This window comes from Heterocephalus glaber, unplaced genomic scaffold (genome assembly GCF_053883595.1).
Source record: "Heterocephalus glaber isolate CG9 unplaced genomic scaffold, H.glaber_assembly_v1.0 deba00001442, whole genome shotgun sequence".
NCBI classification, from domain to species: Eukaryota; Metazoa; Chordata; class Mammalia; order Rodentia; family Bathyergidae; genus Heterocephalus; species Heterocephalus glaber.
This window is the reverse complement of record NW_028258296.1, coordinates 55677318-55700917: the sequence shown is the minus strand read 5'-3', so window position 1 is coordinate 55700917 and position 23600 is coordinate 55677318. Positions and strand designations below refer to the sequence as shown.

General features: G+C 45.7%; 1 protein-coding gene and 1 pseudogene across 7 annotated transcripts in view; both read left to right on the top strand.

The window, feature by feature from the left end:
- Positions 1-7767: 7767 nt before the first annotated feature.
- The window catches only part of Pdzk1 (PDZ domain containing 1), a 41261-nt gene continuing 25428 nt past the window's right edge, over positions 7768-23600 (top strand). Inside the window, exons 1-2 of one of the 6 annotated variants that reach the window (XM_021265805.2) lie at positions 15760-15777; positions 16288-16367. The gene's annotated coding sequence lies outside the window, so the exon portion shown is untranslated. Of the gene's footprint in view, positions 7819-15340; positions 15420-15759; positions 15778-16114; positions 16134-16185; positions 16368-19740; positions 20231-23600 lie in introns of those variants that run through there. The other 5 variants (XM_087213348.1, XM_087213351.1, XM_087213352.1 and 2 more) reach the window with 5 other exon arrangements.
- On the top strand, positions 12063-15309 carry LOC101724803 (mitochondrial import inner membrane translocase subunit Tim23 pseudogene; annotated as a pseudogene). The gene is made up of 2 exons (XR_015451805.1): positions 12063-12118; positions 13600-15309. The product of XR_015451805.1 is annotated as a mitochondrial import inner membrane translocase subunit Tim23 pseudogene (transcript).

The following is a 23600-nucleotide window of genomic DNA, read 5'->3' as shown; positions in this document are numbered from 1 at the left end:
ATCTTTGTGTGGACCTCTTGGGGGTCTCTGTATGCAGGTACAGAGCTCCCAGAGGCAACCAGGCCTCCTGATGTGTAAGTCAAAGGTCTTCTCACTGAAGCGCCTAACTCTAGAAAGGAACTTGGGGAAGACTGTTGTTGAACACCTTTTTCAACCTGGAATTCCAGGTTTGCTCTGCCCAAACCACACCTATGGTCAAAATCTGCCCTTGTTTGTGACACGCCCAAAGCAGACCACCTGCGACATGAAACTCTCTCCACAGATCCTCACAGAGTCGTGTGGGCTGTGTCAGGCTGGGCCTTGGGAGCCCAGGCAGAGGCTTGATCCAAACCGCGATAGCTTTCTCTCAGGAATTCTTGTTTTTTCTTACTGCCCGTTTGCAGTACATAATGATTACATTCATCCTGGGGAGTTGGTGCGTGGACATAACACTTCTGAGTCCTTTCGCAGTCTCCTTCCCTCCCACCCCCTTCCCCTATCTCTTGGCCCCTTGGCCCCCTTCCCATACATGAAAGATCTGTCTTCTGCCGGGGATTCGGCTCAGTGCTTCCGCCGCCTGCCTGGCAAGCGCAAGGACCCGAGTTCGATCCCCGGTACCACAAAAACAAACGAACAACAAAAACTCTATCTTCCTATTTCTTATTATATATCTTTTATTTTGTTCTTTATTTATACTTTGGGTTTCTCATATAAAAGAAACCATGTGATATTTAAGGTTGTGTGTCTGATTTATTTCACTTAACATTATGGTCTCAAGATGCATCCATTTTCCTACAAATGACTCAAGTTTATCTTTCTTTATAGGAGACTTGTACTCAACACTACATTTTCTTTATCCATTCATCTGTTGATGGACATACGGGCCACTTTCAAGATTTAAATATTATGAGTTTTACGTCTATAAACATGAGTATACATGTATCACTCTAATATGATGTCTTTAACTTTTTCAGGAAAATACCTGGAACAGGAATAGCTGGGTTCAATGGAATTTCTAGTTTTAGTTTTTTGAGGAATCTCCATACTGATTTCCCTAGTGGTTGTATTAGTTTACACTCCCACCAACAATGGAGAAGGGCTCCTTTTCCTCCACGACTGTGGCAGCATTTGTTATTATTTGATGCCTTGACGATGGCCATTCTTTCTGGAGTAAGATGGAATCTCAGTGTTGTTTTAATTTCCATTTTGGAATGGCCAAAGATGTTGAACATTTTTTTTTGTGTATATATATCAGCCATTTGTACTTCTTTTTAGAAGAAATGTCTATTTATTTCAGTTGCCCATTTTTAAAATTGGGTCTTTTATTTTTCAGGGGCCTAATTTCTTTGAGTTCTTTATACATTTTAGATATTCTCTTCTAGTAATTCTTTATCTTCTTTTTATTTGTAAAAATAAAACTTTGTCGTTCACCCCTTCCCCTATGAGCACTGAACAGAAGAGTAGCCTGCAGCATTTAGAGAGCCTAGGGGAGCTGGGCTTGGTCAGGTGCAGCTCTTTCAGGGCGCTCACCTGAATTTCCCTCCCACGATCCTGTGTGGCTCTTTCCCAGTTGAGGACTGAGTGGGGCCAGGATCCCAGAGAGCCCATGGAAGAGAGTGAGCATGCCAGCCAGCTTGGCACAAGTAAGCCCTCTTCCCCAAGCTTCTGAGGACAGAGCAGTGGCCCTTCCAAAGCAGGGTCCCTGGCAGCGCGTCATCAGCTGAGCAGTTCTGTCAACCGTGCCACCCCTTCCCACCCCCCTCCAGACTCCTGATGGCCCCAGGGCTCTTTACCTCAGCACCCAAGTTCTTTGTTGCCTCCAGGCTAGTGCTCGCATTGATTGAGTGCTCAGCCTTTAAATTGTCTTCTGGTTCTCTTAAAAACCCACCTCCCCACTTCCGTCAGTGCTCAGGCCTTCCTGACTCTCAGAATGGATTTTTAGCACTCAGGGGTCTTTCTGCCTCTCTTCTAGCTCCATTATGGATTTTTTCTTCTTTTCCCCCATCACCATCTCCTCTACTTCTTCATTTCTTTCCCTTTTTTTTTTTTTATTAAAAAAATTAGTAATAGCAGCACAGTAAGGTGCTGAGGTGCTGACAGGGCAGAGAAAAAACCCCCCTTGACATTTTTTTATCTTTAAGGAACAAAGATTTTTCACTTGATAATTCATGATAAGGATAGGATTGATATAACCAGAAGATATAAAGATAGAATGTGCTCTCAAGTATAAAGAAAGGTGCCAAGTCCTTTCCTGGGAGTAAGTTTGGATTAGGAGTGGGACAGAGAGAATGGAGCTGCTCCAGGTCGAGGGGGGACGATCAGGGGCTGTGGGGAGGCAGTGCATGGCAGAGCTGGGGAGGGGGCAGCCAACTCCGCCCTGTACCTGGGGGGAGAGAACGGATGGCTGGAAGACAGGCCTTGTTTTCCTATCCATCTCCACTCTGTTGTGTCCTTCCTAGGTCAGTGATGGCTAGGGGAGGTTGCAATGCTTATTCCTAAACTCTAGGGCTGTCCACTTAGATGGCGAGACCGGAAATAGAAGCTTTGCATTGTAAGCCCTGTAAGCCTGGGTCGGACTCTGTGCCAGAGGACAGTAGGAAGCCCCATGTTTCTGGAGCAAGCACCTGTCCTGATCCCTAACCAGTGTCAGGCTACCCAGCAGCCCATGGAGGTGTCATAAGATGTGGGGCCGGGGAAAATTTCTCATTTTTTAAATTTAGAGTCACTGTCACCCTTGTCACTGTAAAGTGCTCTGGGGTTTGCGGTGCATCCAGTTGGCCCTGCTGAATTCTCTGTCAGATGAGAGCAGCTTCAGAAGCATATCCTCATTCCATGACAGCATTCAGCTTTCACAGCACAGTGAGTCGATTCCACGCTGGGGATGAGAGTCTCTCACCTCCTCTCCATGTCTCTCACCATGGGACACCTGGGGTCACTGACGTACATTGCTGCTGTGGGCCTGATCTGCTATCCCAGTATCCTCATCTGTGACAGCGATCAAACCTAGGAACTGTCTATTGCCTGAGATGGAGACTCTTCCATGCTTATCCTGGTAAGATACCTAGAAGGTTGGTAGCTAGAGAACTCAGCATTCCTCATCAGCCAGGGGCTCTAAACCAGTGATTATTAGGAGCAGAAGAGAAGTTAAAGATCACAGTGCTGTGGACCTGTGAGGGTGAGATAACTGAGTACTAGAGGGTGCATAAGTTTTCAGACAGCTTTATTGTAAAAATCCAGAGTTCCGCAAAGACTTCAGGGCTTGAAGGTGAATCTCAGGGGGGTCCTTCTCCCCCATGTGCAGTGTCTGTCACCAACAGCTGTGTCTTAGGGTGCTGCTTCGATCACTCCTCACTGAATTCTGTTGTGGGGGTGACACTGATATAAGGGAAATAAATAAATAACTCCCAACCTGCTAGATGTCAGATATGCCGAGTTCGTGTTCCCCAAAATTCAAGAATGAATGTTTTTTCTTTGGTACCAGGGATTGAACTCAGGACCTTGGGCTTATGAGGCAGGTGACGGCACCACTGAGGTAAATCCCAGGTGCCCAAGAATGAATTTTAAGGAACAATGGAGGTTATGAATAGGAAAATTTTATTGAGAGAGATAGCTCCTGAGAGGGAGGAGGGGACCTGGAAGTGGGTTGCCAACAAGCCCACTTCTCAAAGGAAGTTCTATAGAGCAATGCCACGAGGAGGGTACAACGTGGGTCAAAACTATGATCAACCAATAAGATTACAAGTATAGCTGCTTAGGTTATATTGATCCAATAGGGAAACAATTCACGTAGCAAGTCTACATGGAAAGGACAAAGACCTTTTTTTAGGAAGGGATGGATCTGGGGGTCTTGGTCACCCAGCAGGGTGACTGATGTCCATTTGACTTTATTGGACCAGGTGATAGCCATTATCTTCTCCCCCAGGGAGGCATGTAGGCCTGGTCTTTATCTTGAAGCTGGGCCTTCAACAGATGCACCTCCAGCCACAGTTATAACGTGTTCTCTACTCTGACTCCCTCGAGGGCCTAGTCCTGTCTAACAGCCTATAATATTTTTAGTTGACTTAAGTGTCTATAATAACATGACTGAGGCCAGACTTTTTCCCAAGGGGAGTGTGCTGCATCCCTGTGTGCCAAGTGCTGCCAGCACCTCAAAAGTGAGAAAAAACCCAAAAGGAGGGAAGAGTGAGAAAAGCAAAGGGAGATTGTCATGTACGCTAGACCCTGCTAAAGAATGTGAGATTTCAAAAGGTCAGATAGAGTGTTTTTCAGATAGAGGAACTGGATGAGTCAACAAGGAACAGGGACATATGGGGCTTGTTTGGAAACCGATGAAGCAAATGAGGTGGCTGGAATATAGGCTGCCTCTTCGTGCTGCTGCTGAGACTTCGCTTTGCATCCAGTCTCTCAACTCCGTATCCTATGGGCCTTTGAATCCAGCTGCACAGTTTAGTAAATGATATATTCTTTTCAAGATACCAGTAATAAGTGCTCGGCATGAGGGGAAGGGGACCATAGTTTTTATTTTCTGTAGAATTGTGGGTTTCCTGAAGTGGAAGGGACTACAGTAGTCTGCTAGGCCAGTCTCTGGCAGTGCTAGTGGTTCTCAGACTGAAGTGTGTACTCCAAATCGCCTGAAGCGCTTGTTAAAACATAGTTTCTCAGGCCAACACTGTTTCTGATTCAGAGCTTCTGACTTTGGACAAGAAGTTGTATTCCTAACAAGTTGCCAGGTGCCGCCACCACTGCTGTTATTCTCCTTGGAAACTGTTTAGTGTAATATCTCTTGCATCCTCTGCTTGAATCTCTCTAGTGCTGTGTTACTCACTACCACCCAAAGTACTCACCTGATAGTTTGCTGAATACCTACAATCCTTCACAATTTTTTCCCTCAATTCGAATCTCCCTTAAACTTCCCAACACTGCTGCTAATTCTGCCAGGGCCTCACACGGAACATATCTATGCTTGGTGCTTCAGTCACAGGCACAGGAAGCAGGCCACCAAGGTTTACATTCTACTGCATCACTCACTGTGCAGCATAGGGCAAGTCACCCGCTTTCCTGAATTTCCTGAAGAATGGGGGTAATAACAGCATTTACACAATAGGATTGATGTTTGGGGTAAATGAGTAAATATGTAAAATAATAAACCCAGAGCTAGACACAGTAAGTGCTTAATAGACACTGGCTGTTGTCATTACTTACTTTTCATTTTCTACTTGGGAGTCTATCAAATTTCTGAAGAAAGTTAATCATTCTCCCTAATGTTTCTCCTTTTTGGGCTAAATGTCCCTGGTTCCTTCGATTCTCCCTTGTGGTGTGGCTTTGGTGTTTTCTTTGTCCTTGGGAGTCTCCTCTGGGCAGAGTTCAGATCTTCAGGCTCCCTTGTCAAGGGTGGGCCACAGACGCCCTCCCAGCCTCTGAGCCGCATCTGTTCACGGCAGCTGAAGATCACTTAACTTTTGGGATTCACTTCCGCACTTCGCTCGACCACCTCAGACCTCCAGGCAGTGAGGATGCTGGAGGCTGTGCCCCAGTGTCGGGAGTAACCGTTGTTACGCTGTTGAATTTCCCTTTGTGGCCGCCCTGGCTGTGCCCACAGGGGCCCTCGGTGTGTGTGAACTTGTGGGGTGCTGGCGGGGGAGAGCACTTCTGATCCTCAGCCCTGTCAAAGTGGGGCTTACACCTGCTTTGTAATTATTGCGGCAGTGGTCAGCAGCCCTAGTGACTGAGGTGGTGGGTGGTGACAGAAAAGAAGGGGATAGGATGGAAGACCCTGCTGGTCCTGGGGTCTGGTGGGAGACTGAGCTTCTTCTCTCAAGAAGGGTGAACTGCCATCCTGGCACAGACCACAGTTTTTTGGAAGGAAACCAAGCCTCAGGGCCAGAGGGCACTGACAGCGAGCTGCGTAGGCATTTCGGCCCCCACCTCTGCTGCCACTGGCTTTTAGCCCAGAGTCTTTGGTAAGATAATATGACTAGGGAGTTGGAACTGTTTTATTGCAGAGACAGGGGCGGCAGCTTCAGAGGTTTGGGTATCAAGCTCACAGAGCAGGCCCTAGGAAGAGTGTTTCAACTGCACTTCTAATTCCCACTCTGTGGTGAATGGCTCTGCCCAATTCTGTGGCGTCCTCAAGAATTTCTTTTTCCTCCTTGGCCATAGAAGACGCCTGGTTCAGTTGCAACCAGGCCTCCCACTGAAGGGAGACCAGGCCTGTGGGGCTGTTGACTCAGCAGCCTGAACATGGCCGCCCGCTCCTCACACTGACTTTACTGGGTGCTTCCGGCACATACCAGCCTGGTGGCAGCTCTGTCTGACCTAGGGATTCCTGGCCCTACACTGTGCACCCACCAGCCACACTTGACTGGGTGAATAAATAGAGAGAATGCACCTCTCCCTGCTCAGGGCCACAGTGTCTCCTGGACACCAGGCTAAAGGCGTGGAGCCCTGCAGCTCCAGATTTCCCGCAGCTCTCTGCGCATTGCCTCCTGGGAGGGGCCTCCAAACTGCCCCTGTGCAGGATCCCAGTGCAGGATGTTCTGGAAGGCTCCTCCTCTTATCTTTGGTCAAATAAGCCAGGGAAACTGGCCTGCTCTACTTTGTGCCATCCGTACTTCCTCAGGCTCCAGGAATTCCAGACCTTCTTGATGGCTAATTCTTCATTATGTGTGTGTGTGATGCCTAATTCTTTGAATGGGGGATTTTAACATTTTGTCCTCCAGAACATTTCCAGTTTGGTCTAGGGGAAAAAACAAGACCCTGTTCAGCAAGGATGGATTGCAGAGCGTGGACTTGCAGCTGGGGTGGCTAGCTGGGTACCCGGGCTGGGCTCCACCCTGGGAAAAATGGAATGGGACCAGCCTCATCCTGACCAGGCCTCGGAGGAGAAAATATACCTCATTCAGTGCTTTTTCCTAACATCTTGGGATCTAAGCAGTGGGGAAAACAGGGCAGGCGTGGGTTACTTTGTTCTCCAGGCTAGCATGGTGAAGGCACTAGAAGCTCTGATGGAGGCAGAGTGTCCTTTAAATGATGCCACACACGTGGGCCACTAGGCCACTCCTGGTTTCTGTTTCTTCTCAGTGGCCCTTTTCGTCTGGATGGGTGGGATGGTTGCAGTCTCTCTGTGAGGCTGAGGTCAGGCTGAGGCTGTATGTAGCCTTGAGATCCCTGGCACTTTCCTTGCTGTTCTTCTGCTCTCCAGCCTGTCCCTGTCCTCTGGGGACCCTTGAGAGGGTGGCTTCTAAGACAGAATCCAGTCTTTCCAAAGGCCTCTGATTGTTTCTGGGTCTCTGAGACAGGCAAGTGTAGACCCTTTTAATCTGTACTCTGAGGACGCCCGGATCTCAGTACACACAGGAACTCAGAACGTGACATGTTTGTGCTCTGCACCTCAGTTTTTCTCTCTGCAGAAACAGATTGTATATTCTGACCCCTCAGCTGGGATACAGCAGAGAGACAGAATGACTATTAAAATGCCCTTTGTAGCCAGCTTACAAGTGTTAATAATTCACAGCTCTCCAGGGGTCCTCAGACCTTCCCCAGTTGCTTTAAAAACTAGAAAGTTCTGATCAGCAGTCACATGGCCTCAGTGCACACTGCTCCTCCCACCTGTCTCCTCACACTCATTAAACATTTATCTCAGTCCCTCACCTGGACTCTGGCCTGCTAAACTCCTCCCGAGATATGTAGACTGACTACGCAGGCCGCTTCTTCAGTGGTGGGGGAGATAGGGAAGGGCCAAGGGAGTCTGTCATAAAACTGACTCGGACAGGGGCAGAAAACCACTGGAGCTTGAAATGTCAGGCTGGGAGTAAGTTAATGAGCTACTAAGAAGACAAGGTAATACTGGGACAATCAAATCTGAGGTTGGAATAAAATTTGGGGCTCTCAGGCACCCACTGGGCCAAGGAGCCTGGGGTGGAGGAGAGGGCATTAGCCACGGAAGCCAAAGCACAGGGCTTAGCCATGGTTCTGCCAGGAACTTGAGGTGTCCTTGGCTAAGCCACTTCATCTTTCTTGGGTCTTTGTTTCAGTCAGAAACTGAGGTGGTACAATTTTAACAAAAAACAAAAACAACTTGCTTTAACGATTATGGAGACTGGACTTGCATAGACATTTTCCTAAATATATATGGCCAGTAAGCACATGAAAAGATGTTCCACATCATTAATCACTAGGGAAATGCAATTCAAAACTGAAATGAGATGTCGCCTCCCACCCATTAGGATGACTATTATCAAAAAATAAGTAAAAAATACAAGTGAGGCCCGGGGATTTAGCTCAGTGGTTCTGCCGCCTGCTTTGCAAGCGCAAGTTCCCGAGTACCTCCCAAAAACCAACCAACCAAACAAAAAAAACAAGTGATATGTTCAAGAGGATGTGGAGAGGTTAGAACTGTTGTGGGTTTCTGGTGGGGAAGTAAAATGGCTCAGGTGCCATGGAAATTGGGATGTGGCTCCTTACAAAACTAAGCATATGGTCTAGCAAGTCTACTCTTGGCATTTGCCCATGAGAATTGAAGGCAGGGACCGGACAGATATCGGTATCCGGTGTTCATAGAAACATTCCTCATGATAGCCTTAAAGTGGAAGCGACCCACTCATTCATGGATGAAGAAGTAAAATATGGTATATACATGTAATCAGATGTTACTCAACCTTCAAAAGGAAGGAAATTCTTTTTTTTTTTGGTACTGGGGATATGAACTTGGGACCTTGAGCTTTCAAGGCAGGCAGCAGAACCACTGTGCTAAATCCCTGGCCTGAAAGGAAGAAAATTCTGACACATATTACAGTGTCGATGAACCTTGAGGACATTTGCTAAAAGAAATAAGCCAGTCACAGCAGGACAAATTCTATATTATTCCATTTATATTCAGTGTGTAGAGAGAGAGAGAGAGAGAGAGAGAGAGAGAGAGAGAGAGAGAGAGAGAGCGCCATGATTGTCCAGGGCTAGGGTGGGAGAGGGAGGAAGGAGTTACTGTTTAATGGGCACAGGATTTCAGTTTGGGGGATAGGAGTGTGAAAGTACTCAATGCCACTGAATTATACACTCAAAAATGGTTAAAAGAGCATCTTTTATGGTTTTTTTTTCAGTACTGAGGATTGAACCCAGGGCCTCACATACCCTAGGCCCTACCTCTGAGCTACGTCTCCATCCACGTTAAGTGTATGTGAACCACAATTTCAGTAAATTGGGGTGGAGAGATCAGTGGATCCCAACCAGAGTGCTCAAGTATGCCATTTGTAGGTTATTGGAAAGCCAAGATATTGATCTTTCCACTTTTAAATAGATCAGGGAGGGCCAAGCACACCTGAAACACTCAGGCCACTTCCAGCTTCTTCTGATTATTCCAGTATGTTCTGCGCACACATACACACACACACACACACACACACACACACACACACACATGCACACACACACATTTTTGCAGTACTGAGAATTGGACCTAGGGTGGCACACAGGCTGGATAATCACCCTACCACTAAGCTACATCCCAATTTTTTATTTATTGCTTAGTTGCATCGACTGGCCTTGAATTTGTGACCCTCCTGCCTCAGCCTCCCAAGTAGCTGGCATTTCAGGTGTATACCATTGTGCCTGGCTCTACACATGTTATAATGTTGAAATCTTTCTTTCTTTCTTTCTTTCTTTCTTTCTTTCTTTCTTTCTTTCTTTCTTTCTTTCTTTCTTTCTTTCTTTCTTTTCTTTCTTTCTTTTTTCCTTCCTTCCTTCCTTCCTTCCTTCCTTCCTTCCTTCCTTCCTTTTCTTTCTTTCCTGTGTGGTACAGGGGATTGAACTCAGGCCCTTGCACTAAGGTACGTCCCCAGCCCCTGACCTTTTTTTGGTTGAGACAGGGTTCTTCTAAGTCACTAAATTGCCAGGGCAGGCTGAACTTGAACTTGTGATCTCTTGCCTCAGCCTCCCAGAGTACTGGGATTATAGCCATGAGCCACCACACCTGGCTAAATTTTCTTATTTCTTAACCTCATTGTCAAATATATATTGAGAAAGGTAAGTGGAACAAAATGCATAGCTCAATTATTAATTATAAGCACCTTGAAACCATCACTTAGTTCAAGAACTAGAATCTTGCCTGCACCCAGAAATCAGGATAGTGTACTATCTCCTAAGCAGATGCCCCCCAGTATTCTGTCCCATTTATACATGGAATCCTAGAATGAAGGCAGTTGAACTACAGATACACACAGCAATGTGGGTGACTCTCACAGACATCTTATTAAATGAAATAAGCCAGACATGCAAAAATCAGCTCTTCTGTTTTTTTGTCACAAATCAACTATTCATGCATAGGCTTCTAATCTATTCCATTGGTTCACTTGTCTGTCTTGTGCCTATACCATATTATAATAAAGACCATCATTCTCTTGTCTTAATATTCAATAGGGCAGCTCCTTCCTTATTCTCATTTTTCAAACTAGCTTATCAAGTTCCACTAGAAAACAATTGAAAACTAAACATGCAAACCCTGAGATGAATTTCATTGGAAATACATTGACCTATAGATTGATTTGGAGAGAACTGACATCTATACATTGTTGAGTTTTTATGTCCATGAACATGGCATCATATCCACTTCGATAGGTTTTCTTTAGTTGCGCTCAGTGATGTTTTATAGTTTCCTACAAGTATGCACAATATTGATTCCTCTAAGTAAACTGGGGAGTCTGGGCAAGGCCTGGGATTAGCAGGCTTTAGGTCATTCCAGCCTTGAAAAGATTTATCAGCTTACCCTAGGAACTTCTATGACTATTATCAATTTTCTACATGAGACATGGCAGGAAAAGGGCCTGGGAGCAGTGAGAAATCTTTTTTAGTTTTCTGCTTCTGACCAGTTGCACAGATGCTATGATGTGAGCAGGCAGGAACACCACCTATAATGTTCCCCAACATTTTAAAGTCCTGAGGTGCCCACAGTGTACTTCTTCCCCATTATTTTCAGAAGCCTGTTGGTACAATGTGTGCCCAGACATCAAGAGGAGTTGTTTTTGCAAAAATGATGATATTATTACATACTGATATTATTACGTTTTATTTGCCAGATCTGGGTATGGTACAAAAGTCTTAAGTCCCTGAACAATCCTCTTAATTTGTCAGTATAATCTATGTTTTACAGATTAAAAAGCTGGATCTTTGAGAAGAAAAGTAGCTACTAAGTGTTAGAGCCATTTCTGGCTCTCAAACCCTTCCTCTATAAAGTTCATAGACATGCTGGATAAGATGGATATTTTTTCAAATAAATAGTTGAACTTTGAAGGAAGGAAATTTCTAAGTTCCAGAAGTAAAGAGAAAGACGAAACCTAGTAACCAAGCAGAGGTTTTTTCAGCACAGTGTCCCTTTGGGACAAGCAATCCAACCTGGGGACTTTGACCCTGCAGGGAGCAGAAACGCTCAAGGCTTTCCAGTGTTCTCAGTAAAAGGGGGCTCAAACTCTGTGCTGCTGGCAGGAGATTCATGGATCCATCCATCCACTCACACTTTTTGCAATCTTACTCTATGCTAGGCTTATGTTCTAGGTACTTGGGACACAGTGGCAAAAATACAAATTCCTACCCTTTGGGAATTTGTATCCTGATAGAGGAGAGACAGAAATTAACAAATATAATATGTAAGTATACCAAAAAAGGATATGTTCATTGGAAAAACAGAACAAGGAACAAGGGATCAGGGAAATAACAAGGGAATGGCTCTCAGCCTGGACTCTGAGAAGGAAAAAAGAGTTATCTCTTGTAATTTCTTTCTTTCTTTCTTTTTTTGGTACTGGGGATCGAACTGGGGACCTTGTGTTTGTGAGGCAGGCGGCAGAACCACTGAGCTAAATCCCCAGCCCATCTCCTGCAATTTCTAGCCATGATCTGTGTGAGGAGGCCCACCTTGGTTGTAGCTGACATTACTTACACGATCTAGGAACAAGGCAAGTAAATAACAGAAATTGGTACCATTTGCCTTTCCTCACCCTTCAGGGGTATGGAGAGGAGCTGCCTGACAAAAGCAAAAGAAAATCCTCCATCCAGGATGCCAGGCATTTCAATATGTAGAGCCAGATAGACAGCTCACAATGGAAGAATATAAAGACATTAATGCAGATTTAGGATCCAGTACACCTTGTGTTTGGTGCTGAAGCCCACACTCCTAACTCCTTTGTGCATGCCCTCTGAGAAGCACCAAAACTCCCACCACAAACCCTCAAGGGGGACCTACTACATGCCCACAGCAGTTAGGACCACAGATTTTGGAGTTGGAAGGGACTCAAGAAATGGCTCACTCCAGTCTCCCTACGTTGTGGGCCATTTTTCTGGAACACAACTCACAGATGTTATTAGCTTTTACTTCAATACCTCCAGCAAAGGAGAGCACATTTCTTCCTTGGATAGCAGGAGGCCTCATGATAGAGGCCAAACAATGCCACCAAAGGAGACAGGCTGGGCAGAGCCCTGGGCGAGGTGATCTTGGGCAGGGTAATTAACCAGATGAATCTAAGCTCTCTTCTTATCTATAAAATGGATAATTAGGGGCCAGGGATTTAGCTCAGTGGTTTCGCCACCTGCTGCGCAAGCACAAGGACCCGAGTTCATTCACTGGTACCAAAAAAAAAAAAAAAAAAAGGATATTAATCATCTTATATGGTCAGGAAGAGAGCTAAACAGGCTGATGTAAATCTTATCTGGCACATAAGAGATAACATAATTTTCCTTTCTCATGAATCTCTAAATCCATAGATCAATAAAAGGCTGCATTAATCAGATCAGATATACTTCTAGAGACAAGATTTTTAAAACTCCAAATCTCAGTGAGGGCAAGTCTCATTCCATTCAGCATTCCACTGGGAAAGGATCATGTCATTTAAAAAGTAGCATTCCTTTTTAATTGTTAACCAACACTGTCTGCATCTCAGGCCTCTCTGATTTCCTGAAGTCTGTGGCATTCTGTCCCCCTGTGCTTGTCATGGAAGGGCCAGTCTGAGAAGCCTCTTGACTAGGGGCTAAGTACAAGCTCCGCTGTGAGGTGTGTGTGTGTGTGTGTGTGTGTTTAGAAGCTTCAAGAATAAATTTCACTGACTTAGACTCTTTTCTTTAAAATGAAGGTATTAAACTGGGCACCTATAATCCCAGGTTCAGAGGCAGGAGGACTGCACATTCTAGGCTAACCTGAGCAACTTAGTGATCCTGGCTATAAGTAAATAAATAAACAATCAGGCCGGGGATTTAGCTCAGTGGTTTCGTCGGCTGCTGTGCAAGCGCAAGGACCTGAGTTCGATCCCCGGTACCAAAAAAACAAAACAAAACAAAAAACCACAATCAAATAAATAAGCTGGTCTGGCTGTAGCTCAGTGGTAGAGAACCCCTGGGGTTAATCCCAGTACCAATAAAAGAAAAAGAAAAAATTATTTACATGCAATATAATTCATCTATTTTAGATGTATAATTTAATGAATTTTGGTAATTTAGACAATTGTGTAGCCACCCTCATACTAAAGATATCTCACCCTCGCCCGGTGGCAGTGGTAAGGCGGGCTCCCCGCTGCTGCCGCTGCCCTGGGGCGGAGCTCTCCACCCGGCCTGAGGGGGGGGGGGCAGAGGTCGGTTTGGTGTTAGCGGGGGCAACAAAACCACGGCGGGGGCCTTGGCAGGCTTTTTTGGAGCCAGCGGAGCTGGTTACTCGCATGCGGATTTGGCCTGCGTCCCGCTAACTGCTATAACCCCCCTGTCTCCTTATTTAAATGTGGATCCACGATATCTCGCGCAGGATACCGATGAGTTTATTTTACCGACTGGAGCTAATAAAGCCCGGGACAGGTTTGAACTGGCCTTCTTTACCATTGGAGGATGTTGCATGACTGGGGCTGCGTTTGGGGCAGTGAACAATCTTCGGCTAGGATTGAAGGGAACCCAGAATATGGCCTGGTCCAATCCAAGAAATGTACAGATTTTGAATATGGTGACTAGGCAAGGGGCGCCGTGGGCCAACACTCTGGGTTCTCTAGCTTTGTTATATAGCGCGTTTGGCGTTATCACTGAGAAAACACGAGGTGCAGAAGATGACCTGAACACAGCGGCAGCCGGAAGCATGACGGGCATGCTGTATAAACGTACAAGTAGGCTTCGAGGAGTCGCACGAGGGGGTCTGGCAGGCCTGACACTTACCAGCCTGTATGCACGGTATAACAACTGGGAGCACGTGAAAGGCTCCTTGCTCCACCAGTCACTCTGAAGATTCTGCCAACTCCTGGAGGGCACTTGTGGTAGTTATCCAGTTAATAAGTCAGTCTGGTTTTACTTTCTCCTGCCTACAATTAGCTTGAAAAATGGAAGATTCTGATTTACTGTGATGAAGATGGTCATGGATAACACGGATAACCAGGACCGGCAGTCCTTTTTGCCCACAGTGAGCTGAAGCCAAAACCTTGGTGGCTCACTGAGTAATGTGGGTCTCTTCACCTTTGGAGCTGACCTTGCACCTACATGTTCTCTCTCCTGCCCTGAACTGGAAAGCCACTCCACTCCCAGAATTCAAGCCATGCTTGTTAGTCCTTTATCACGAAATTTGTTCATTAATGATCTGAAACTGTAACATTGCCCTGTACTCTAAGGGTGAAAATAGAACCAGTCATAACTCAAAAAAAAAGCTTCCTCTTGGGCCAGGGATTTAGCTCAGTGGTTCTGGTGCCTGCCTCACAAGAGCAAGGTCTCGAGTTTGATCCCTGGTACCAAAAAAACCCAAAAGCTTCCTCTTTAGGTTTTGATTTTATTTGATTTTACAAACTTGTTGGGGTCTGCAGTGAGAAGTTTGGAAGTAATGGCTGAGGCAACCTGCCCTACTGAATGAGGGATACTCACTGAATCCTAAAAAAAAAAAAAAAGAGCTTATGGGATATAGAAGCCTTCAAATATTTGAAGAGCTACTTTGGAGAACAATCACCAGAAGGAAAATGTAAGGGATATTTTGGGTCAATATAAAAGAGAATTTTCTAAAAGCAATATAACAGTGGCTATTTAAAGGTGATGGAGTTACTCAGAGTTAAAAATGAGGACGGGGTGGGGGTAGCTCAGTGGTAAAGTGCTGGCCTGGTATATTTGAGGCCCTAGGTTCAATCCCTAGCACACCACTCACACACACACAGGAGTTAAAAATGAATTAATCTAGATCAAACACCTGGGAAGTAGCAGACTTGGAATTTGAATTAAAGTGTTCTGATCCTAAATCCAGATTTTCCCACTCAACCTTTGGGAGTTATGCAGGAGGTGAAGAGAGGCCAGGGCATAGCTTCAAGGTAGCCAATGGCCTAGTAGCAGCTGTGGAAGTTGCTCAGGTGTCTGCCAGTTTAAACCCCGTGGGCACTGGATCAGGTCAGGCCTGCACTTGGGGCAAAGCCAAGGCATAGAGAAGGGGCCCGAGCTGCATGGGTGGAGGACAGGTGAGTCCATCATCCTTGCCCAAGGTTCTCCTTGTCTCACTGCCTGGAGCAATCTCTTGCCCCAGTTGCCGTGTGGGCTCAGATCCAGGTGAGTGTGAAGCTGGTGCTAGAAGGACCTGTGCAGGCCTGTGCGGCTCACAGGGATCAGCTGCTCCTCCTGGCTCGTGAGGGGCTGCACAGGTGCCTTCCACCCCCTGCTGGGCTGCTGAGAGGCTCCCAGCATTTTATCAGAAGGTGGGAGGATAGAAACAGCACTCAGGTGGGAAGGAGAACATAAAAGAGGTGGGAGGAGCAGGTAGAAAGAAGGGGATGTAGGAAACCACAACCGGGGCCCTGCTGCTGAGCAGGGAGTGTGCAAGTAAGAAACTCCCCGCCCCCCACCGAAGGCAGGAAGGCAGGGTGAGCAGAGGGGCTTTGCCCGTTTATAGGTGTATCACCCTTCTGTGGAGGGGGCTGTGCAGGCTCCTGCCCCCCAGGAAGGCCTTAGTACGGAGGTGGCTCTGATGATGACCCTGGGCCCTGACCCAAGGATGGGGAGGCTCCTAGCAGGATGGGGTGGGGGGGGTGGGTGTGACCAAAGCATCTGCCTGAGGGGAGAATAAGGAAGGCAGAGGCACCTCCTCCCAGCCTGTCCCTGCCCTCTGGCCTCCCCCTCTTTGTCTGGGAGAGCAGACAGAAACCAGACCCAGGAGCCTCCCGAATTGGAATTGTCTGGTAGGTGGGCCAGAGGCCAGGGGCCGCGGAGGAGTTTTCTGATTTTCCAGTCTAGGGCCCAGCCAGCCGGCTGGAAGCAGGACAGAGGTCAGGTGAACTCAGACCACACATCCCTGTTAAACACATCAGCTTTTAAATCAATCTTTGTTCAAAGTCCAGTGAGTTCCAAGACTAGAGCTCCTGGCAGAGAGAATTCCCAAGTGACAGAGCAGCTCCTCTTCCTTCCAGGTACAGGTAAGAACTGGCTCATGTCCCCCCGAATGAGGGTGCCGGCCACCTGGGCCCGAACTACCTTCTTTCTTTCCCTTTCTGAACGAGTAGCTGGCAGGAGAGAGGCCTGTGTAGAAGGCGGCACCAGCTGGGCCCTTCGGTGGTGGCTGGGGGTCAGCGAGGGAGGGATTGCTCAAGTGCTGAGAGTCTTTCTGTTGGAGAGGGTTCAGGTCTGCTTCACAAAAGGGCTGGAAAACTGATCTCAGATAGTTTCCCAGGTTTGGGTGTGCAATCGAGAGAGGGAGACAACAGATTTCACAGCCGTGCTGGAAGAACCTCCGATGACTTCCTGCTGCCAGGGGGCTTTGGGTATTAGAGTAGACTTTCTGCCCTAGGCAGCCCTTCACCTACCGACCTTATCACTGAGGAATGAAATGCAGCATCTCCCCTCTGCTTCACGTAGCATTAAGAAGTGAGGAAAAACCAATGGATTTCTATTTTAAAACATAGGTCCCCAGGCTCTACCCTTTGAAGTTTCTAGATCTCTAGGCGGTGTGTGGATCTGAAGACACTTTTTACTTTGAAGTTCTCCCAGCTGATTCAGATGTGCTGGCAGGTTTGGGAACTGCTATTAGCTAATTTCCAGACAAGTCAAGAGACTTAAGTATGCCATTTACCTAAGGGTTCACTGGCTGTGAAGACTCCTGGTCTGGGTTGGCTCCAGCTATGCAAGAGGAATTGTTCCTCATTTTCTAAAATCCCCGCAATATGGCACTGAATTGCTCAGCCCTGTATCCAGAAGTCACAGGGCCCTGATTGCTTCAGGCCATGGTTGTCCAGTCACATGGAGTCACATACTCTTTTCCACTCACAGAACTCGGGGACTTTGTTTGGTATAGCTAAGTAAATTGTTTTTAACTTTGACTTTTTTATGTTCTCTGCACCTAAAATGGGAAGTTGTTAACAATAATGGCTGATGTTCATAGACCACTGGCTAGACAACTTCTTCTCATCTAGGGAAAAGAACACAGTTCTAGACTACAAATAGCCAGGGTTTTAATTCAGTTGTTTGTAACAGGCCATTAGGTAAGTCACTTTAGCCAACTGGAGCCTCAGTTTTGTCATCTGTCAGATAAAAGCCTGTCATCTTTTCCCTGGGGTTGTTGTGTATGAAGGGATTAAAAGCACAGATGTAAAATGCTTGCATTTCAACTGTGTATCTCCAAAGGCTCTGCAGAATAATGGGAAAAAACATCCATGCCATCAGTTGAAGACCTGTCCTAGTCTTTAATCCTGTTGAGCCTCTATTCATTCATATCCAACTAAGAGTTGAGACTAGATGATCATTCATGTCCTTTTCAATCTACCAAGTATAAGGTGGATCCCGGTGCTTTGCAGTCTGGCTCCTTGTCATCTGGCTATGAATTCAGGGTCTCTTCCCTAGGCAGGACCCTACAATCATCTGTTATTTGTAACATCAGAAAACATCTTGGCTATCATCTTTGACAGATGTTAAACTTTTTTTGTTTGTTTTTTGAGACAAGGTCTTGCTATATAGCATAGGCTGGCCCTGAACTCACTGTGTAGCCAAGGCTGGCCTCAAACTCACCATGACCCTCCTGCCTCAGCCTCTTGGGTATGGGGATTACAGGTGTGCGCCACTATGCCTACTTTGACAGATGTTACTGTAAGAGCCAGGATCTGACCCTTTGTGTTATCTGTTGTATTGCCAGCTTTTAGAACAGTGCCCAACACAGAATCTTAGACATTTGGATAAATGGAAGTTAGTGTGGCAGGGAAGGAGCTAGAAAATTAGAAATGGGTGGTTTCGACAAGCTACTCAGAAGAAGAGGGCAAGGAACTCTGATACTCTCTGTGCACTCCAAGTCCAGAGTCTGATCATGTGGACGGGCTTCTTTGGTCATATCTTGGTTAGGTGATTCTCAGTTGGCTGCATGGAAATTAGATGTGGGCAGCAAGACAGGGCTGGGGATATTTTCTTCAGTATACAACTCCTTCCTTTGGTCCTTGATAAGGAATGGGCCAGCTTTTCTTACTCTCTGCCTAATGGGCATTATTAACAAGTGGTTGAGAGCATAGCATTGCAATTGGAGATCTGAATTCCCCATGAAACTTTATATCCTAAGTTTCTATGCTTTTATTAGTTAAATGAGCATAAGAGAATCTAATTCTTATTGTTCTTAGGGTTAAATGGGAAATGCATACAATGCCTTGTACATCTTAAGTGCTACTATTATGATCTTCTGACAGCTTTGTGATACGCATGACCCCAGGGAATGAAGAAACCCTGGTAGTGGCAAGGAGTTTGATAATAGGAATGATGACCCCTTAAAGTATGTTGGCAGCTATGATGATCTGCTTTTGGTTTGAAACAGCCACCAGCTTCTGAGGCTCCAAGCCTTGTTAGAAAAATACTCATATTCTTACAGCTCGGTGGCTCCATGGAAACACAAAACTAAATAACTGAGAAAAGCCCTTGGGCTTGCCACCAGTTCTTCTGAGTACATTCTTGGTGGTATGAGAATCGGGGAGTTATGGTGCCTACTCTTTTTTTTTTTTTTTTTTTGGTACTGGGGATCAAACCCCGGACCTTGTGCTTTTGAGGCAGGTGGCAGAACCACTGAGCTAAATTCCCAGCACCTATAGTGCTTACTCTTAAGATTGAGGATTTTTTTTTTTCCTTAATGGTGCTGGGGTTTCAAACCCATGGCCTAGCGTATGCCAGGCAAGCAATCTACCACTGAGGCACACCCCCCAGGGTGTATCTTGATGGGAACGAATGACATAAACACTGGAGCTCCTCTGTAATCTGTAGGACTGAGTGCAAAGTGCTTTACTCCAATCTACTTTTCTTGAACATATACATGAGCTCTGGTCTTTCTCAACCATTCACCACTCCATGAAGGTACCTTGTGATGTTTCTCCTGCCTGAATAGTTCTCTCCCTAGGCTAACTACATGTTCCCATAACACATGGTATCCTCAGGGCTGCTTATCCCAATAACATGTGAAACCAACCTAACGTGAAACCAACCTTCAGAGTCCTCCTTTTTCTTAGAAAATGACACATTAGATTTAACTTAGAACTCATGAACAATATGAGGGCTGGTTCCTAGAGCCTCAGAGCTCAGTAAATGTATAAATGTATGTAACCACTAGAAAATATTGAAAACATTCCAACATCCATATTACTGTTCATTTTACACCCTTCTGGTTGGACTCTGGGTTCTGTGAAGGCACAGCAGGGTCTCACCTGGGTTGAGCAGATACCTGCCCCACTGTTGGTACTAAGTATACTTATTGGCTGTTGTGGTCAGGGTTTGCAAGGGAATAGATTTAATACAGGACACATAATATATAGGATTATTTTATAATAGTCACCCAAAAAGTCAAATGCAGAGGAGCGCAAGAGATCTAACTGGATACTAGAGGCCCAAAGAATCCAGCCAAGAGCCTGAATCCTACGGCAGTGTCCCACACAAGTCCAGTGGAAGGCCTAGAGCCCAAGGCAGTGTCCTCCAGGAGTCCAGCCAGAGGGCAAGAGCCCACGGCAACAACTCATGCTTCTCCGTATTGAGGAGCTGCACCGGGAGGGCCCAAAGGCCAGTGGTGGAAGCCGGAAAACCTGCACCACAGGCTGAGGGATCTGCACTGAAGCCAGGAAGTGATGCTCACGGTGAAGATCAGAGCTCCCCTGACGAGGACAGCGGCCATTCCCAGTGACAGCGAGACCCCGAGCTCCTCCTCTGACAAGAACAGCCAAGTTCGCATCAGGAAAACCAACTGCAGCGAGCTTCTCCTAGAAAATCAACAGTCTACAATCTTCCCCTCCAGGTCTCTCTTTAGGCCATTGGCAACAATCCTCAGGTGGGTCTTCCACGCCCAGGCCACGCTGATTCAGCTTGGCTGGGTGTTCCAAGTTGATCACTAATCACCACATTGGCTACATAAATGATTCTTAAAATTCAAAAGATAGACTTATTTTTTCAGACTGTGGTAGTCAGGGAAGGATTTGTATATAATCTAAATTTTGATGAACTGTTCCTTGAAAATAGGTCTTAAATTCACTCACTTGGAAAAAATGTTTATCATGTACAGTGGAGTCTAGACTTATGAACTCAATTTGTTCATGAGGGCTGGTTGTAACTCAAGTTGGTTGTAAGTCAAGACTATTTTTCCATAAGAAATAATGGAAATACCCATAATATGTTCCAAGCCTCCCAAAGCAGCCCTTAACTAACCTTTTCATGATAATAAGAGTTGTATAATATGCATAATTTATTAGAAACATCAATAATTTTCCTAGTATATTTACCAAAAAGTTACAAGAGGTCCCTAATTTACCAGAAACAGCAATTTCATACTGTACTCACCATTCAAATTGATATCATTGACTTGCAGGAAGGGAGGATGAATGGAAGGTGGTATTGTTTGGAAGGAGAGTCCCCTTCCATGAGAATATCATGAATCTGGCTCTCTGGTGTCCTTTCTCTCCTTGGGAGAGTCTGTAGCCCACTAGGACCTGCTCTGGCTCACTGGGTCTCAACCTTTTCAGAACTAAAAACTGGTCTAAGGCTGGCTCTATCTTTTCTGTAACACTGTTCTGTAGTGTGACATGACATTGTCATTATGCAGGTGAATGCTTTTTCTCTGTCTGGGTGGGTCTTCTCTACAAGTGTTTGTAGTTCTGTCCATTTTGTCAAGATTTCCTTTATTTTAGAAGAACTTTGCTGCACTGATTGTTGATACTCCCCCTCCTCTTTACACAGCTTCTTAGCTGCCATTCTGTTGCTCAGCCAGAAGTTCCTCTATAGACAGTTCACCAGTTCCTCAACATCAGGGATGTCTACCTGCAAGCCTATGGACTCTGCTATAGTGACAGCGCCATCGATCAGAGTCAGTGAAGGTTCAGGCTCCTCTACAAGGCCTTCAGACTCTCTCTCCTGTATATAGGCAGATCTCAGTGTCCTTAGACACTGGCCCAGGATTTCTCAATTAACCCCACACAGGAAAGGACAGCATTCATGACTCAAGACTTTGGTTGTCAGTTAAAACTAAAATTCCAGTCGTAATCCAAGTCTGTATGTGAGGTTGGTTGTAACTCTAGGGTCCACTGTACTATGAACACTATGCAGTCAGACGTGTCAAGAAGGCATTCTCAGCAGAGCATGCGGCTTAAGCAAAGGGGAGGTGGGGTGTGGAAGATCATGCATTCAACCAATTTGGTGCCTTCCTAGTAGCAGAGAAATGGGGTTATGCTGAGCCACAATGCCTGAGCAAGGAGTCTGGGCTTTTTTGTTTCGTGAATATTTTAGACACTGATATGTCAGAAAGTTTGTCTTCAGATTGTGACTGGGAGATGCTGGAAGCAGGAGGACTCTTGTAGTGTGGGCCAGACAGGAAAAAAGTGAGAGGATAGAAATGCAGGCTGAGTGCTGTCTGGCTACTTCAGGGCCAGGCTCAGCAGCTTGAGGGTGTCCTCTCTTCATGGTGCCTGTTTCCACATAGCCCTGATCCAGCTCTCTCCAACCTCTACAGCTCTTAGACAAGCAATTATAGTACGAGAGGCCTTGAACTTCAGACCAGAATGTTTATGATGGCTGGGGGTAGGAGGGGCACCTGGTACCAAGAGGCAAAATGAACTTTGAGATAAATTCTATTTTTTATCATAAAAGAGAAATAAAAATTACTCACTGGCCCTATGATCACTCTAGATGACTTTTTTTTTGAGACAAGTTCTCACTATACTGTAGCCCAGGCTGGCCTCAAACTCTCAGCAATCATCCTGCCTCAGCCTCCTAGTGCTGGGGTTACAGGTGTGTGCCATTACACCTGGCCTACTCTAGATAATCCTTAATAACATGGATTTGTTAATTTCTCACATTTGAAGATTCCTGGCTAAGACAAAACTAACTCTCACAATGGGGAATTATAGTTGGCAAATACATATTTTTGGGTCTTATCATTTTTGATATAATTTTATTTAAATACTGTATACTTGAATATGTGAATTTCTACGGGTGTTTTTTTAAAAGAAGTTGGCTTTAAATACATTATCTGCATCAGAATTATAGGATTTGTGGACCGGGGATTTAGCTCAGTGGTTCCAGCACCTGCTTTGCAAGTGCAAGATCCCAAGCTCGATCCCTGGTACCAAAAAAAAAAAAAAAAAAAGAATTATAGGATTTGCTCTTGGAAAAAAAATTTTTTTTGTACTGGGGATTGAACTTAGGACCTTGCACTTGTGAGGTAGGCACTATGCCACTGAGCTAAATCCCCGGCCTGGAAAAGTATTTTTGAAGGGTGAAGTTGAATCACCTTTGTCTTCCTTGCCAGGGTTACTTGTCAGTACCAGGTGAGATACAATAGGGTGTGTGTGTGTGCGTGCACGCGCGCACATGCGTGCATGCACGCGCATGTGTGCTTATGCACACACTGTTAGAGTAAATAGCACAAAGACTCTGAAAGAAGATGGATGTGGCTGGAATTGAGCCTGAAGCCATTGACGGAATCCTGTAGGGAATTCTTTGCCTGTCCACAGTTGTGGATGTAACATTGTTTAGTCTCCACCAACTGAATTCTAACGTGTTGAGTGACTTTCTTTTCTTATTACACCGAAGTGTACAATTGCTGGAAGAATGGCATTCCTCAGAAGTGCACAGTGTAAATTCACCTGCTAAAATTCTGGGAATGTTGCTTTCTCCTTGCTGAAGTTCCAAGTGTTTCTAGACCAACATGAAGTTCAGTGGAGGTGAAGGTCTAGTTGAATGTTACCAAACAGACCCTGCTGGTCTCTTCTCTCAGGTCTCAGTGAAACAGACAAAATTTACCCAATGGTTACATCCTGGGTTATACAATCAAATAGTAGCCTTCACCAGCATTAACTAGGGATAATATATTCTTGAGCCCACTTGATAAATTGTTAACATTTAGCAAAAGCGTTTCGTGGCTTAGGTGTTGCTAAACTAAGTGCCTTGTGAGGAGAAGCTATTTTCTTTGTAGTCTTATTCCAGCTGCACAGTTGATTTCCGGTTACTGTTAGATAAAATGATGGTGAGTCTGGGCATGGTGGCACACGCCTGTAATCCTAGCACTCTGGGAAACTGAGGCAAGAGGATTGTAAATTCAAGCCCAGCCTGGTTGAGTAAGGTGATTTGGCAAGACCTTGTCTCAAGAAAAAAAAGATACCGGGCCAGGGATTTAGCTCAGTGGTTTCGCTGCCTGCTGCGCAAGCGCA